Raw genomic sequence first — 17,437 nt, forward strand, 5'->3', positions numbered from 1 at the left:
GCTAACCAAGAATATTAAACTTTAAAATGTCTTTTGGCCAGTTGAAGTCCTGCTTACTTCTTCCTTAAACTCTTCTTTAATTTGAAACCAAAAAAGGTGTTCCTTCTCCACCATGATCCTATCTCTATATCAAAGTCCAGACAAACTGATGATTTATCTTCAGAAACCATGAGGAATGACTCATAAAACACTATTCTCCCTTACTTCAGTTCTAAATCAAATGAGCCAGACAGGAAACCCCCTTTAACCACTTGAAATTGTTTATCTAAGTTGTGTTGCAAGCAGGTTAAATCTGTAATGAATTCAAATCAATATTTTAAGGACGCAATATAAGTTAAATATATTGTTAAGCTAATTACTGTTTTATTGTGAAGGCCTCTCTGGCGAACAGCGGCCTTTGGCTTTTACTTTGAAAGGCCGTTCCGGAACAGCGAGTCCGATTCCTAGAAACACGGCAAGTTGACGATCGTTCTAATGCATTAACTATAGTCGTGAAAGAGACAAGGAGGGGGAAGGCGTGTGGAAGCAAGCAATGAACTGAAAATGCCACCAATCCTGTTTTAACGTGATGGCGAACATTGAAAACCGAAGCGGGCATAAGCACCTTTGTCATAACTGACAAGCGTTCAAAAACCTTTCTGCTTATCCCTTATGCTACTACTTTTTGTTTTATTCATAACCTAAAAATACAATTGTGATGAATAGCTTGCTCTTGTATCATTACATTTACCAACATAAAACAAGGTCTGTACTAATCAACAATGACAACCTACAGACAGCTCATTCATTTAAATATACGCAATATATTGACTTCGCAATTTATCTATCTGACTTAATTAACGTGCTTCCCCCCCTTTCAGCCACTAGATGGCAGCAGCAGAGCACAAATGAGCTTCACTCTTCTGACTCAATGTCTGATATCCATACACAATGCTCATACAGGTTATTTAGGTAAAAATCACACAGATTTATTCCCCGTACAGTTTGTCCGGCTTGATAACGTGCTTCATATGTCGTCACGCAGGACTCTCTGCCTACCTTGCGATCAACGTTATGTTTACGTCAGCCTTTCAAATTAATTTTTACAGACAAGGGAAACGGGAGCCGGTCTCGTCACAATGTAGGTGACGTTAGCGCTCTCTCCCAAGGATTTAACAGATAAAAGTCCGCTGACACTTTCGCTTATTTGGTCTTGGACTCTTATTTTACCCCCAGTTATAAACGGCGGACCGATCTGAAATATCGATCATCCAGGTTTCGCCGTGTGAGACTTACACTCACATCCCACGAACTGCACCGCTCCTACGCCACTTCAGGACTAAAATACCTGAGATCCACGCAAACTGCTCTAATTTCTCGTTACGCAGGACTCTCTATACCTGGCGATCAACGTTCACGTGTTATATATAACTTTCCTAACATGGTAAAAAAGATGCATTGTATACTCCATTCAAACTTCAAAAACACTCTGAAACGCCTACAGACAATCCCACAGGGCCCTGCTATTGTCCGAGGCGTCTAAAAGTGCTTGTTCCCGACCCAGTGTGGTCCTCTGAATCCTTCCACAGCTCATGTTTATTCAGCGTCGAGTCACCATTCGTTAGGAGATATAAATGTTAATTAGGCCGCATTTCCAAATCTCCTCGCGTCCCTACAAGCCGTTATCTTACAGGAAGGAAACCCAGAATCGTTTAACAGTAATCCACTTTAATGGTAATATACAATGCAATACAATCAAATACATTACCATACACAACCATATCGTATCATATGTGTAAATGTCAGGAGTTTGGCCTACTCCTGGCTCCTGCCCACAGGCCGCCAGACCTCCTGTCCCAGCGACTGGTGAAGAGAGAGAGAGAACAGCAAGCCGGCTAGGCTTTCATACCAAAATGATACAGGAGGGGGTGGAGTTTAAGGACAACTGGTCCAATCATCTCAAACAAACACCTCTGCCCCTCACTGTCTCCTATTTCTGCAGCCTCTGCAGCCTCCACACATCCCCCCATCCCATTCCAGAGACCACCGTGGGGTCTTGTTCCAGCTCCCCCACAGCAATAAAACCCTTCACAGTTTGCTTACTCAAATCATTTTCAAGCTTCTTCACAGTTTGCATGAATACAAATATTTCCCTACACCGTCCACCAGGCGCCTTGGGGGACTTCTTGGAGGACTTCTTGGAGGAATTGGATAATCTCCTATCACACATCCCTGAATCTGGCCCTCCCGCTGTACTTCTCGGAGACTTCAACCTCCAGACGGGGAAGATAGACGAACTAACATCTCTGTTAACCGCCTTTGCTTTCTCATTGTCTCCGTCCCCACCAACTCATAAAGCTGGCAATGTCCTTGATCTCATATTCTCAAGGAACTGCACTACTTCTAACCTCTCTGTAAACCCGCTCCACACATCCGATCACTTCTTCATTTCATTCTCTCTACCCCTTTCCAAACATAACAAACTAATCTCTTCTCATCCTGCACCTGTCCGCCGTAACCTCCGTTCCCTCTCCCCCTCTACCTTTGCCTCATCGGTGCTCTCAGCCCTCCCTTCCTCTGACTCGTTCCAACTCCTGCCTCCAAACTCTGCTGCAGAAACTCTCCTCTCAACTCTCTCATCCTCTCTGGACTCTCTCTGTCCTCTCACATCTCGGCAGGCTCGTCAGTCCCCTCCTGCTCCCTGGCTAAATGATGCACTGCGTGCTAATAGAACCGTCCTCAGGGCAGCAGAGCGGAAACGGTGGAAATCCAAACACCATGACGACCTCCAAACCTATCAGGCTCTCCTTTCCTCTTTCTCTGCTTCAATCTCTCAGGCAAAAATCACTTTCTTTCAAGACAAGATCCAATCTTCCTATTCCAATCCTAAACAACTATTTTCCATCTTCTCCACCCTCTTGGACCCTCCCAAAGCCCCTCCTCACTTCTGTCAAGCGACTTTGTTAACCACTTTGAAAAAAAAGGTTGATGATATTCGCTCTTCTTTTTCTGACTCACCTTTACTCACCGCTGGGTCACCAGACCCTCCTTCCACCCACACACTAACCTCCTTTTCCCCTCTCTCGCCAAGTGAGGTTCTTATCCTCATTACCTCTGCCCGCCCCACCACCTGTCCTCTCGACCTTATCCCTTCAAACCTCCTTCAGACTATCGCTCCTGATATTCTACCGTTTCTCACCCATTTCATCAACACTTCTCTAACTTCTGGTCACTTTCCAAACAGTCTCAAGGAGGCAAGAGTAAACCCTCTCCTAAAGAAACCCACTCTCAACCCGTCTGATGTTATAAACTACAGGCCTGTCTCTCTCCTCCCGTTCCTGTCTAAAACACTTGAACGCGCTGTCTTTAAACAACTCTCCTGTTATCTCCATCAGAACAACCTTCTGGATCCGCACCAGTCTGGTTTCAAGGCAGGTCACTCCACAGAAACTGCCCTCCTTGCTGTCACTGAGGAACTGCACACTGCTAAAGCAGCCTCCCTCTCCTCTGTCATCATCCTGTTGGACCCCGTCTGCTGCATTCGACACGGTGAACCATCAGATCCTCCTTCGCACTCTCCAAGAACTTGGAGTTTCAGGCTCTGCACTTTCCCTCATCACCTCATACCTCAAAGACCGTACCTACAGGGTTACTTGGAGAGGGTCCGAGTCCGACCCTTGTCAATTAACTACAGGGGTCCCTCAGGGCTCTGTTCTTGGTCCCCTCCTCTTCTCCCTGTACACAAACTCGCTCGGATCTGTCATTAGCCCGCTTGGTTTTTCATACCACTGCTACGCTGACGACACCCAATTAATTCTGTCCTTTCCCCGCTCAGAGACCCAGGTCGTCGCACGCATCTCTGCTTGTTTAGCTGACATCTCTCAGTGGATGTCCGCTCATCATCTCAAGCTCAACCTTGACAAAACTGAACTGCTTTTCCTTCCGGGAAAAGATTGTCCCACTCTTGACCTGACTATCAACATCGGCACCTCTGTTGTTTCCCCGACCCAGACTGCAAGGAATCTGGGTGTGATCCTAGATTACAACCTGTCCTTCACTGCAAACATCGCTGCTACAACCCGCTGCTGCAGATACACGCTTTACAACATCAGGAAGATACGTCCCCAGCTGACCCAGAAAGTGACGCAGGTTCTGGTAACTGCTAGAATTCACTTCAAGACACTGGTACTTGCATACCATGCTGCGAATGGATCTGGCCCTTCCTACATCCAGGACATGGTTAAACTGTACACCCCAGCGCGTGCTCTACGCTCTGCATCAGCCAAACGACTCGCTGCACCCTCGCTGCGAGGGGGACCCAAGTTCCCATCAGCAAAAACACGTGGGTTTGCTATCCTGGCTCCAAAATGGTGGAATGAGCTCCCCATTGACATCAGGATGGCAGAAAGCTTACACACCTTCCGGCGCAGACTGAAAACTCATCTCTTTTGACTCCACCTCGAGCGATAGAATTACTAACAAAGAACTGCTAACAGAGCACTTATATACTAATAAAGGACTGGCTTATCTATAGCCAGTTGAGTAGCACTTGAAATACTTGGCTCTATGAAACCTGATGTACTTTATGATTCTGTTTTCTTCAAGGTTGTGTCTTCCTGGTCGAATGTACTTATTGTAAGTCGCTTTGGATAAAAGCGTCAGCTAAATGCAATGTAATGAAGGTCCAAAATAAAATATAAAACACCAAAATGCAGGTTTTTTTGTAAGATATAATTAGAAAACATGTACGTTGAAGCTCTGATTCTAGGAATCGCCACTGACCTGAACTATGTTACTTCTGGTTAAGAAATAATGTTTTACTAAAACTGGGCGCCTGCAAGTATCTAACATCACTTTGAATGTGTTATGAAAAAATGTGTTATGCCTTTACAGATTGAAATACAACGGTGACAACAATTTTGCTTAACACATTATATGAAGTGCAGTAATCATGCACTAGTCTGTACTTCTCCCATAAATTTAGGATTATTTAAAAAAAGTAAATGAGGGCGACTGTTGGAAAGTATAAATCAATTAAGTAATTTAACAATTTGTATAAAAAGATTAAGATCGGGGATTATTTACACACTATTTTATGACAACTGACATCTGCAAGAAAAAAAATCGTACCAATATATTTGTTGAGTCATAAACTTTGTTAACACTATTTTTTTTTTTGCTGCATGGCCTTCCACTCCTGTGCCTTTCCTTTTGCTTGGATAGTTTCTCCTTGTAGGGTTGGTTGGCACCACATTGCCTGCATTTCCTGCTGGCTAATCCTATTTTCTGCTTGCAAATCGGGCACACTTTTTCAGTCGGCATCTGTAACAGAAACACAGATAATGTTGCATGTCAGGGAATTAAAAAAAAAGAAGAATACTATACTACAAATGTTTACAGGATTCATGTATTTTATTTTATCGTGACAAATCTTGTTAAAACAATGAACTCATGGTTTTCCATCTTTTAGATAGGATGAACGAAAATCATAAGAGTAAGGAAAAAATGGTTATACAGAGTCAGTCACATGTTTAAAGTGACTTTTTTTTTCTTTTCCAAAAGTTGATGCTCCATCATCACAGAACTAATACTAAAATCATCATAACCAGGGGTGTATTGCTAATTCTATAAATTCCGCATGCGTGCACACGCACAGTTGTGCTTAGTGCTGCGTACCGGTACGCCGAACCGGTACTGGACTTGTAAAAAGTTTCGGTTCAAGTCCGGTTAAAACCGGAACGTCAGGAACCGGTACTTGGACTCGCAAAAAAACTAGCACTTACGTATATTCTGGTGTCTGTGGTTATTTAAACATTCCCTGATAAACGTTATTCAGCGTCAATAAATGAGTGCTAATCCCAGTGTGCTCAGTGTACAACATCACATGTCATTTCACCTTCGATTTACGGTTTGAAAACGTAGAATTTCGCCACATGCTAATGCTAACCGGAAGTGAAGAATTTTCAGAATAAAAGTTTTAAGTTAATAGTGTGAACTTTCGGTTTTTTCAGAATAAAAGTGATTTAAATTAGTGTTTTTAATTCAAAATTACGCCATATCAACATTGATTTTAATTTCTAACAGTATGTATTGTAGAGTTGTAGAAAATACATGGTGCACAGACAGTACAGTACACTCTGACTGTACAGTCACTAGAGTGTAGCCTATACTGTATATTAGGTGTGTATCAGTGTGATGCGTATAGTCTACTCTACACTCTACCTTTCAGCAACGTTTTAGGGATTTAGGCTCAGTCAGCTCAGGGACTGTTTGGTTACTTTAGTTTGGTAAATGAAATACATGTTTGAACTTTGTAGTAGTTCACTGTAGTTGCTGTCATAAGTCATTTGTAGACTAAGTGGCACATTTGTACTTTGTAGAGAAATGTAGACACAAGTTAGAAGGGAGCACAATAAACCTGATGAGTTTGAATTTGAGTTGATTATGAGTTAATTTTCAATTGATAATTAGCTCACAATAAGTTCACTTTAGTTACTCACACAACTTGACACAAGCCATGGGTTCAGGTCCGGACTTATAAGTCCGGACCTGAACCTGAACCTCTGGACTTGAGTCCGGACCTGAACCTGAATGTGAGTCCAGGTACGCAGCACTAGTTGTGCTTATGTAACTACTGTCAACTAACACTCCAGCCATTTATTTAGTATTCTATTGTTTAGAGTATAGGGTGAGGTCCTGATTAATTTATTCCGGTAAATTACTCTGACCTCACTAATTGACCCGACCGAAGTTACTGAGTCTATGTAAGTTTACTGCTTGGCTCAGATCCACCAAACGTCAGCAAGATCTCACCTCTAGTAACTCCCCGAAGAACCAGGTTCAATTAACTGCTGTTTCTATTCAGACAACTCTTTTTAATCTGTTTAAGCGATCCCGAAGGATTTTGGTATCAGTGAATGGGGTGTGTTCCTACCTAAACATGTGTGTGGCAGGGTGCAGTCTTACCTTTGAAGCAGGAGAGGAGAGCACAGATTTTCCCTTTTATTGTCCCAATCCAAAAGGTGAGATCAGTTTATTTGAAGAAAAATAGGTCCAAACTAATAAAGGGTTTTTACCTTTTAACACATTATAATCATACAAAACATATCAAAGTGGGGTTATATATTTTTTATCTAAAACCTTAATTCATATTCATTCAAAAGCCCAAATCATGTATTCTGGTTCGTTCTAATAACTTCCAGCAGAAAACCCAAATCATGTATTCTGGATCGTTCTAATAACTTCCAGCATAAAATCATGTATTCTGGATCGTTCTAATAACTTCCAGCAGAAAACCCAAATCATGTATTCTGGATCGTTCTAATAACTTCCAGCATAAAATCATGTATTCTGGATCGTTCTAATAACTTCCAGCATAAAACCCAAATCATGTATTCTGGATCGTTCTAATAACTTCCAGCATAAAATCATGTATTCTGGATCGTTCTAATAACTTCCAGCATAAAACCCAAATCATGTATTCTGGATCGTTCTAATAACTTCCAGCATAAAATCATGTATTCTGGATCGTTCTAATAACTTCCAGCATAAAATAATGTATTCTGGATCGTTCTAATAACTTCCAGCATAAAATCATGTATTCTGGATCGTTCTAATAACTTCCAGCATAAAACCCAAATCATGTATTCTGGATCGTTCTAAAAACTTCCAGCAGTTTGCCCAAATCATGTATTCTGGATCGTTCTAATAACTTCCAGCATAAAATCATGTATTCTGGATCGTTCTAATAACTTCCAGCATAAAACCCAAATCATGTATTCTGGTAACAAAGAAATTCACTCAGCATTCAAAGAAATTCACTCAGCATTTCATCCAATAAATTCACTCAGCATTTCAACCAAGACATTCACTCAGCTTTCAATGAAGAAAATCAAGAGATATTTACCAAGTTTGAGAGAACCTTACCGAGAGCTATTAACCCAGCTCTGAAGGACAGCGCTTACCGGGAGAGAGTATACCAGGGGTTTCCCCCTCTCTCCCCGACGAAATCCAAAAAAGCCAGTCTTTTTATGCTCAAAAAACCGGATAGAAAACCCACAAATACCTCCTCTATACTCAACCAACATATTCTATTGGCTCTGGCACAAGACACACCTTCCCAAGTTTGTGTAAAACAAAACATGACTAGACATATTCTATGGCTCTGACATAACCACCTTTTTGAGGCCTCAATGTGTTTCTGCTTAAGTCCGGAGCCCCCCTCCCTGCTGTGAGAGGAGAGGAAAGAAACTGCCTACTCTCTTATCAGAGATTAGGGCATAAATCATTTTTAGGCCTTACATTCAACTAAACAAACCACTTTGTTTTGTTTATGCTGTAAATATAGAAAAACCTAAAATATGAAGCATTTTCATTGTGGGTGTGAGAGAGATTTTCATCTGTGAGGGAAATATTTTGTTGTGTGTTTGTACCAAAAAGCATTTTGTGTTTCACATAGGTCTGCCATAACTTAGAGCAGGGGGTTAAAGGTTAAAGGGTTAAAGGTTCCGCTTTCCTGTTGGGGGACTGTGACTAACTGCCAGAGGACTTTAACAGACTGTCTTTGTCTCTGAATCCAGGTTCTTGTGATTATCGATCAGAAGACGCGCGAAATAGAGGCTCCTCCTTGATTATCTGTGTAGATTTGCGCTGTGTTTCTGTGTAATCTTCAGTGTTGGCTGGGGAATCACATGATGAAGTCGTGTGAGAACCCTGCCAATGCTCCCGGCCGTGGCTCTCAATAAACTCAGGTGTTTGATATAAAGCGGACTCCAGCCTCCATTCCTTCCATCAACATTGCTGAAAAGAAAATCTCTCTCACAGTGGGTTATACAAGAATATAATTGATTATATTTAATTATAACTAACTTTCGTTTTAAGTATTCAACATACTATGAAGCTGTCAACACCCTCTTTTTAAAACGCAAAGTTATCAAACAGCACCAACTAAAATTGTAAGCATACATACATATTCAAAAACCATCAAGAAGCATTCTCATTATGGGTTCATACAAGAATATGATTGATCATATATGATTTATAATTAACTGTCGTTTTAAGTATTTACTTCATACTATGAAGTTTTCAACACCCTCTTTTTAAAACGCAAAGTTATCAAACAGCAACAGATAAAATTGTAAAAACACATACATATTACATACGTAAAACTTCAAGCATCAATATCATGAAAAGTTCTTCAGCATGTGTAATCAGGACGACCTTTTGATGAACCTGGTGTGGAGAACGCCGAAAACATAGTACCTCACTGGAATGTTCTCGTCATCACAGGTCAGGCACCCGAGTAAAAAAAGTCATGATGATCATAGATTTGTACGCACCCCCACTCGGCCTGACACTTGCAGGAGCGGGGGCCTACAGTATCTGTTGTTCCAGTGTAGACTCCTAAATCCATGTTGCTATCTGATGTAAATCCTTGACCCTGACCATGGAGGGGTTGAGGTTCCTCCCTGGATGACACCTCCAAACGAAAGCCAGATAACTCGGTCGACAGTTGTTGTGGATTTTTTAGACCTCGTCAATAATCGCTCATGACTTTGTGACAAGGTCAATGAGGCCCCACACAATGATAGCACAAACGAGGAACCAGAAGCATATGAAACAGCTTAGCTGGCACTCGCTCATGGCATCCTGTGTGTGCAGTGTGAGTGTGGTGCTGGTGGTGACTTGGCACGTCACTTGTTGTCGTCTGTTTCTACCGTCTCTCCCGGCCTGTGACTACTACCTTGCAGTGGCTGACGTGGACCCACGTAGCTCTCTCGGTGACCTTGACCGCTGTCTGGGTGACGAGAAGCACCTGGTAGGGACCTTGCCAACGGTTGGATTTCCAGCTCTTTCTCCGGAAGTCCTTGACCAGCACGAAGTCGTTGGAGATGGTGAAGTGGACCAGTGGCAGGGGTAGGTAGGGCTGCTGCTACCTGGCGTCTGATGTCTGACCATGCAGTTATCAGGTAGTCGTCGTCCCTTTTTGGGAAATCCACTGCGATCGGAGTGGCTCAGTGGGTAGAGATGCAGCCTGTCCCTCAGAGCTGGAAGAAACATCATCCTCCACTGGCAGGGTACAGGTGACTCAGCCGCTGGCTCCATGCTGCACAGGTTTCCTGGGTCCAGGACTTGGCTTCACTTGAGGCACTGTGACTGAAGTTTCCCCGCTAGGCAGGTTCAAATCCTCTTGGTAGATTGCTGAGGTATTAATCTCAACAATATAGCTAAGATCAAGTATAAATAATTTCTCTGATTCATAAAAAGTTGTTTTCAGTTTAAAAACTTCCCCAAGGGTTTTCTCAAGCACTGGGCCATAACTTACTCTTATCAGTTTAACGACCTGACAGCCCTGCACCTCCATGCTGTGTGAAAACCAGCAAAAAAGAAGGAGGAAGATGTGCTCCAAAAAATCTAATTTAAATGAATACTGTTTTAGGGTGTAGGCATATAACAATTAAAATAACTGAAAATAAAACTAATAGTGTAAAATTAAAAAACAATGAGAAAAATAATACAAAGGTTATTTCCCATTTCCTCTTTGATACTGAGGTATTCTCCATTCAAGCTCCAATGATCCATATGCTAATAGACAGAGTTTCCTCTTGCCAAGGTTCCCGGGAAGTTAAATGCATCAATCTTGTGCACTTTGAGGGCAAAATTAACTAAATCTATGGATACATCTGTCAACACCCATATGAAACTTAACTGTATACATTTCAATAATTAAAAAAATGATAAGAATATGAATGATAATCTTTTTTATTTATCTTTGTGCATATTGTGGTGACAGTTACGGGACATAATTCACTGAGTCATATAGTGTGTGTTGCACCACGGACGAGTTAGTGAGTGCACCGGTGTTGTTGTTAGTCTAGCTTGACATGAGTAGCGAGCTGATGTACGTCCCTTGTCTTTATACTATTGAATAATAAAGTGTGGAGTTCCATACTGAACACACCGCCTCTCACTCCCTTTCATCGGCTCTACACTGGTGACCCCAAAGGCGCGGGAAGGTATTTTGAGTGGGGGTGCTGCTGAGGTGCTGGACTCCAGTGAACACTATTACGGGCACGCACAAAAGCGCGAGCACCAGGGGCGCTGTCACTACCCGATCTGCAGCTCTGCCCGATCTGCAGTGCGCATGTGCGAGATGGTCCGCCATATTGGAGAACTCCGGACGGCAACCCAAGAAAGACACTTGACACAGTGGCTTTTGGCAAAGCTGAAAAATAAAACTCGAGAGAGATGAGTTATTGTTATTACAACGTGACTTCACTATTATTTAACAACTATTTTCATTGGGTTCTTTTATTTGGGGTTAAGTACATTGTCAGAATAAGTGAGAAATGGATTTAACTTCTGTTAGACAGCCATATGCCATACATGTTTGCATACATTCACAGTAAATATGTATTCAGTATGATAGCTGTCTATCATAGGCAGGGGTAAAGTGGTTTTTTTTTACGAGTGGGGAGCGGACCTCATCTCCTCTAGGGGGGTCCGGGGGGATGCTCCCCCGGGAAGATTTTTTAAAATATTGAAGTTAAAAGCATAAATCTGGTGCACTTTGAGAGCAACATTAAGAGATCTATGGATACATCTCACAACATCCATATGAAACACAATTGTAATCAGATTTTCTTCTTCTTTATCAATATTTTACAAATCACTCCCCTTTCAAACTGTATTCTTGTTTTACTGTCATATAGTATTTCATAACTGTTTTTCCTTTATTCTCTTGTTTTTTTTATAACGATAATGATCATCAGGTGTGCCGCGGAAATAATCTTTTGAATCATTTGTGACCAAACCGTTTGAGACCCCCTGAGATAACTTAGACTAAAGTTAACTATCTAAACACTCAGAGAGTCCTTTAGTTCACCTGAGCCTCTCAGTCTGTCAGGAGAGGACTCTCCTCCACAGGATCATTAAAAACCTGGAAAAGTCATGGAAATTCAAAATGCCAATTCCAGGCCCTGGAAAAGTTATGGAAAACAATATTTTTCCCAAAGTTTTGGAAAAGTCATGGAAATGTAACTAAAGTTGCATCAAATATAATTTATATTTTATCTAATCGCCGAAATAGTAATACTATAATGATAATAAATACTGTATCGTATAGTAATGAAATGTAAAATGGCATTTAACTGACGAGGTATTTTGCTGGTGAGAGATTTGAGTTGCTTTAGCGTGTAGAAGCTGGTAAGCCTACTATTGGATTTGTTTTAGATAGGCACAACATGTTTCATATGCAGACCTTATTTTCCTGTTCCATGTTAAAATGAACCATTTTCAGTGGTACCGCTGAGAAAGAGTCATTTATTTGGTCATGGAAAATTAGGTAAGGTAATGGAGAAGTCATGGAAAAGTCATTGAAAACCATTGGTGAAAAAGTGTATGAACCCTGCCTCCAGCTTGTTGTGGAACAAACAGCTCCTTATGTCCGTTAGTGCAGCTAGCTAACCAGATGCTAACAACACGGTCCCTGCTTGCACCGGACGGTCTCTCTCTCTCTCTCTCTCTCTCTCTCTCTCTCTCTCTCTCTCTCTCTCTCTCTCTCTCTCTCTCTCTCTCTCTCTCACACACACTAAATGTGCTGTTTCCACACACACACGGAGCTGAGCTTGAATGACATAAGCACACTTTTATTTCTATGCAACTCTCTGATTGGTCTGGTGTCTTGCCTCTGTTGCATTCACTGAACACGGGAAATTACAGTCCTGCCGTCCTCTCTAGTGTCATGATGAGGTTCACGTAAAGCACGGTTAATGTATTATATTATTGAGGTAGAATTGTCCGGGGCTACAGAAAAAACATTCGGGGCAGGCCAGGCGACGCCACTGGCGAGCACACACACTACAAAGATGTAAAATATTATTTTACCAACAATGTGGAATTTATTGGCTACATATTACACAGATTATGCACAGCGGGAGCAGCAATAACCGTCAAATAATAATTCAGACAGGGGAGCTCCGCACCCCCTGCCTGCCGCTAGGTGGTGCTGCAGCGCCCTCAGCACCCCCCTTCCCAGCACCTTTAGATGACGTCGTTTTTAAAGTGTGCTATATAAATCAAATGTATTATTATTATTAATATTATTATTATTCAATTGTAAACAAACACTGCTCGAAAATATCTCATTGGTCAGAGAGCTGTGGGCATAATGCTGCCTTTTGCAACATCCTACTTGTGTGAGATAGGCTTTTCTTGCTGCCATCAAAACGAAATACAGATCAAAGCTGAACATTGAGAATGAACTGAGAGTGGCAGTCTCAAAACAACAGCCCCAGTTTGAGAAGATCTGCAAGGGAAAGCAAGCACACACAAGTCATTGAAAGGCTATGTGTGGAATAGGAATGATAAAGTGATGTGATTGTTTGTAACCTGCAGTAGAAATAATAGTTCATTCCTATATCATACAAATCTACTACTCTGGGAAGAAGGCCTGCTAGTTTTAATTAGGCCAAAGTAATTCACAGTATCTATTACAAGCACTTTTGTTCATGTGTAATCCATAATAAAATATACAATTATAGTTGGATCTTTGTATCTTATTATTATTAGTAGAGAAAATGTAATGTTTTTACAACAATATACAATTAATCCTACCAATATAGATGGGAACCGGGTTGGGGGGTCCCGAAAATATTTCCAATTACCCAAGGGGGGCCCGACTGAAAAAGTTTGGGAACCACTGCCTTAAGACATTTAGCTTATCTGCTAAGGAGAGGGCCCGCCGGATTCTTGACAACATTTCCCAGAGAGCTTTCTTTGAAATCACCAGGTAATGCTAAAAAACATAACATTTAGATTGTATGAAGTGTTTATTTAATATATCTGGCTAGCTATAGCTACTTGCTAACGGTTTAGCTTACCCCTGTGATTCAAAGTAACATCAAGGTAGCTGTAATTTTTGCTTTGCTTACATGTTCGCATAACTTGGAAGTTTACTGACATTTACATACCTTGTTTTCCTGGCTCAAGTGGTGGCTCTGGGGTTGTTGTGTGAGCCACCACTTGAGAATTGTGGTCTTTTTTAAGAAAAAACTCAGAGTTCAAAAACTCTGAGTCCGAGTCTGTTTATTTTAAACATTGTCACAGCTCATAGGATAGGTACCTGTAAGACAGATGTTTATTTCCATTCAACTCTCTGGTTGGTCTGGTGTCTTGCCTCTGTTGCATTCACTGAACACGGGAAATTACAATCCTGCTGTCCTCTCTAGTGTCATGATGAGGTTCAGGTAAAGCACGGTTAATGTATTATATTATTGCTTACTTATCACGGCGACGGTGTACAGAGATTTTTTTTTCCATTTTTTCCATTTTTTTTTGTTGCTATGGGGCCCTTTAGTGGCTGCGGGGCCCTAAGCAGCCGCTTATGTCGCTTAATGGGTCAGGCCGGCTCTGCAACTATCTCATGCTACGCACGAAATTCTTTATTATTCTGTCGGGTTATTTGGCACCTCTTCTTCTCCCACATTCTAGTGATGGGAATTATGGCTCTTTGAAGGGAGCCGGATCTTATGGCTCCGTTCCTTTCAAAGAGCCGTTCAAAAGAGACGTTTTTTTAAAAAGGGGGCGGGGTTACTAGGTTTATCTGCGAAATAATCACCAGGATAATGATTGACTGTATTGCCAGACCTAATGTCAATAATCTGCATTGTAAACATGACACAAGGTGGCGCCATATCCATGTCATTCATGTCAGTGAATGTACTACTTTGAATATACCCATAAAGTTGCCTTGCCTTGAATGAAATTCACGCAACTCTTAATATTAGATACTGTGTTTTTAAGTGGCGATGGAGATTATTTGTTGACCCTGCTTTAAAGGATATTTTGCCTTTACAAATGGTGCGCTTTATCACTGGCTGGGTTTTCGTTGAAGTGCATCCAAATGCTGCTGCGTTTTCGCGTTTGGCTCATTTTCCATCCGAAAAACACGTCGTCTACCTGTCCTGTACCACTTGTTATGACCAGAGATGGGGTCGTTACTAAAAAAAAAGTAATATATTACATATTACTAAAAAAAAAGGTAATATATTACACTACTTCATTACTCTCTACATAAAGTAACTCGTTACTTTACTCGTTACTTTACTCGTTACTTTACTCGTTACTTTACTCGTTACTTTACTCACAGGGCCGGCCCGCCCCTCCCTGCAGGCAGATCACGCAGACTGCTAAAGTTTCAAATGTTCTCTTTAGTTCAGTTTCCATTAAGACTGATCCAGATAGCTCCTGAATGTTTTCCTATCTGACCATGGCTGTCCTCTGTCTCCTGCTATCTGTATTTTGCGCAGTCTATCTCTGCTCACGCTGTTGCGTCTGCGTGTTCTCCTGCGTGTTGGCCATGTGTTGCACTGGAACACAAGACACAAGACTTCAGCCGAGCACGTACAAACTGCGCATGCGTGAGTGGCAATAACTCTCCTTACCAGCAGGCGGCGGTAGTGTGTATTCGTCATTCAAAAGAGGCAACAACCAGAAAACAGAAAAGAAGAACAGACTACGTGATATAAACAAACAACAAATAGCTGTGCGTTAGCTGTGTTCTTTGCAGGTGTGTGTTGAGGTTTGATTATGACTGATTTGTAGTAAGTAACGAAATACCGCGTGTCAGGCAATGTTAGTAACTGTAGTGTGATTACTGAATTATAAAAGTAGCGCGTTACACTACTCCGTTACTGACAAAAGTAATATTATTACTTTGTAACGCGTTACACCCAACTCTGGTTATGACTTCTCTTTTGCGCGTATTCCGTTAAGACCAACCCCATCTCACTCCCCGTTCTGAAACCTACCAATCAGAGTAGGGGCGGGTCTTCACAGAATACGTGTGGGGAAAGTTACGGTCTCCGTCTTCTATCTGCTCAGTAATCTGTCTGTGAGTGTTTTCAGCTGTGTGTGATATGTAAATGAGCTGTGCAGTAGCCCTGACGTCATTGGCTGCCCATCCTCTGGTCCGCTCCTGAAGATTGTGATTGGAGCACGCCGGGCCCGACGCACTCCAATCCCTGCGCACTTCCAGTGCACAACTTCGACGAGACGACTACAAAGCTGGTCGACTGTGATCATTCGGGAGGCTCTGTTGTGTGAACTGACGCCTCTCGCTACGTGCTCTCCGTTTGTGTACTAAATCTGTTAACCGTGGTTAACTCGAGTGATATTAGATTTGTCTTGGTTAGCTTAGCATAATTGTTACTGTTGTTTGGTAGTATCGCTGTGTTTGATTACAGTTCCTTTATTAGTTTGTACCACTGTGATAGTGATGGTTATTTAGTTTATTATGTATATTTCTTTGTAGTTAATTAGGCTCCCTTTTAGAGTCCTCCTTTTGTTTGCTCCTCAGTTAAGCCTACACCCTTTTAGTTTTCCTCTACCCTAGAGGGGGACGTAATTGGGAACAAAATCAAGCTTTTTAAAAGGCGAGTGGATTTTGTCAGGCAGTGAGTGCGGACCAACGATTGAACGATAACAAGAACGGCTCTCACCAAGTACGACTCGGTTCCCCTTGTTCGTACCGAAGAGCCGTTCAAAATAATCAGCTCGTTGGCGACCGACACATCACTACCACATTCCACATCGCAGAAACTCCATTCAAACATCAAAATGTTCAGCTCGGTCGGGAATCGATGGCTATTACTTTTCTCATTCATAACTTTCAAAATTCCAGAGATACATCCCATAATTCATCAATTATGACTTGGAAGTCAATGGAGCAACTATTCAGACTTGAACAATAGCCTCTGACAAGGGACTTGTCTCTATTCTTGTTTTGCTCGATCTCAGTGCTGCATTTGATACTATCGATCATGATATCTTATTGCAAAGACTAGAGCGCTTAGTTAGCATACAGGCCCGGTTCTACGGGGGTGCATAAGGGTGCATTGCACCCTCAGTTGAGTCGTTATGCACCCTCATTTGAAAAATGAAAAGTGAAAAATATTACATATATAATAACAATAATAATAATAGTAGTAATAATAATAATAATAATAATAATAATAATAATAATAATAATAATGATAATAATAATAAGAAGAAGAAGAAGAAGAAGAAGAATATAGTTGAAATAAAATAAATTGTAATTGTGGTTGAATAACATTGTCTGCTGCATTTATTTGGTCAATTTAAACGGTAAGTAACGTTATTATGTCAGTTGCACGTGACCTGTGCCGCGTGCGCATTCGTCATCTGCAAGGTGCTTACACAGCAGTCAATGATGGACATCAGTGGTCTTCACACACTGTGAAGACCACTGAGACAAATGTAACATTTGTGTTATTGGGCTATATAAATAAACATTGATTGATTGATTGATTGATTGACATCAGAAAATGGTTAAAACAACGAGCCCTTATCTCCAGCAGTAACACTGCATCTACTGCAGGTAATAACAGTAATGATAACAGATCATGGGGACATTACGTTACCCGCGGCCACTGTCGTG

Source organism: Pseudochaenichthys georgianus, chromosome 12, assembly GCF_902827115.2.
Source record: "Pseudochaenichthys georgianus chromosome 12, fPseGeo1.2, whole genome shotgun sequence".
Lineage (NCBI taxonomy): Eukaryota > Metazoa > Chordata > Actinopteri > Perciformes > Channichthyidae > Pseudochaenichthys > Pseudochaenichthys georgianus.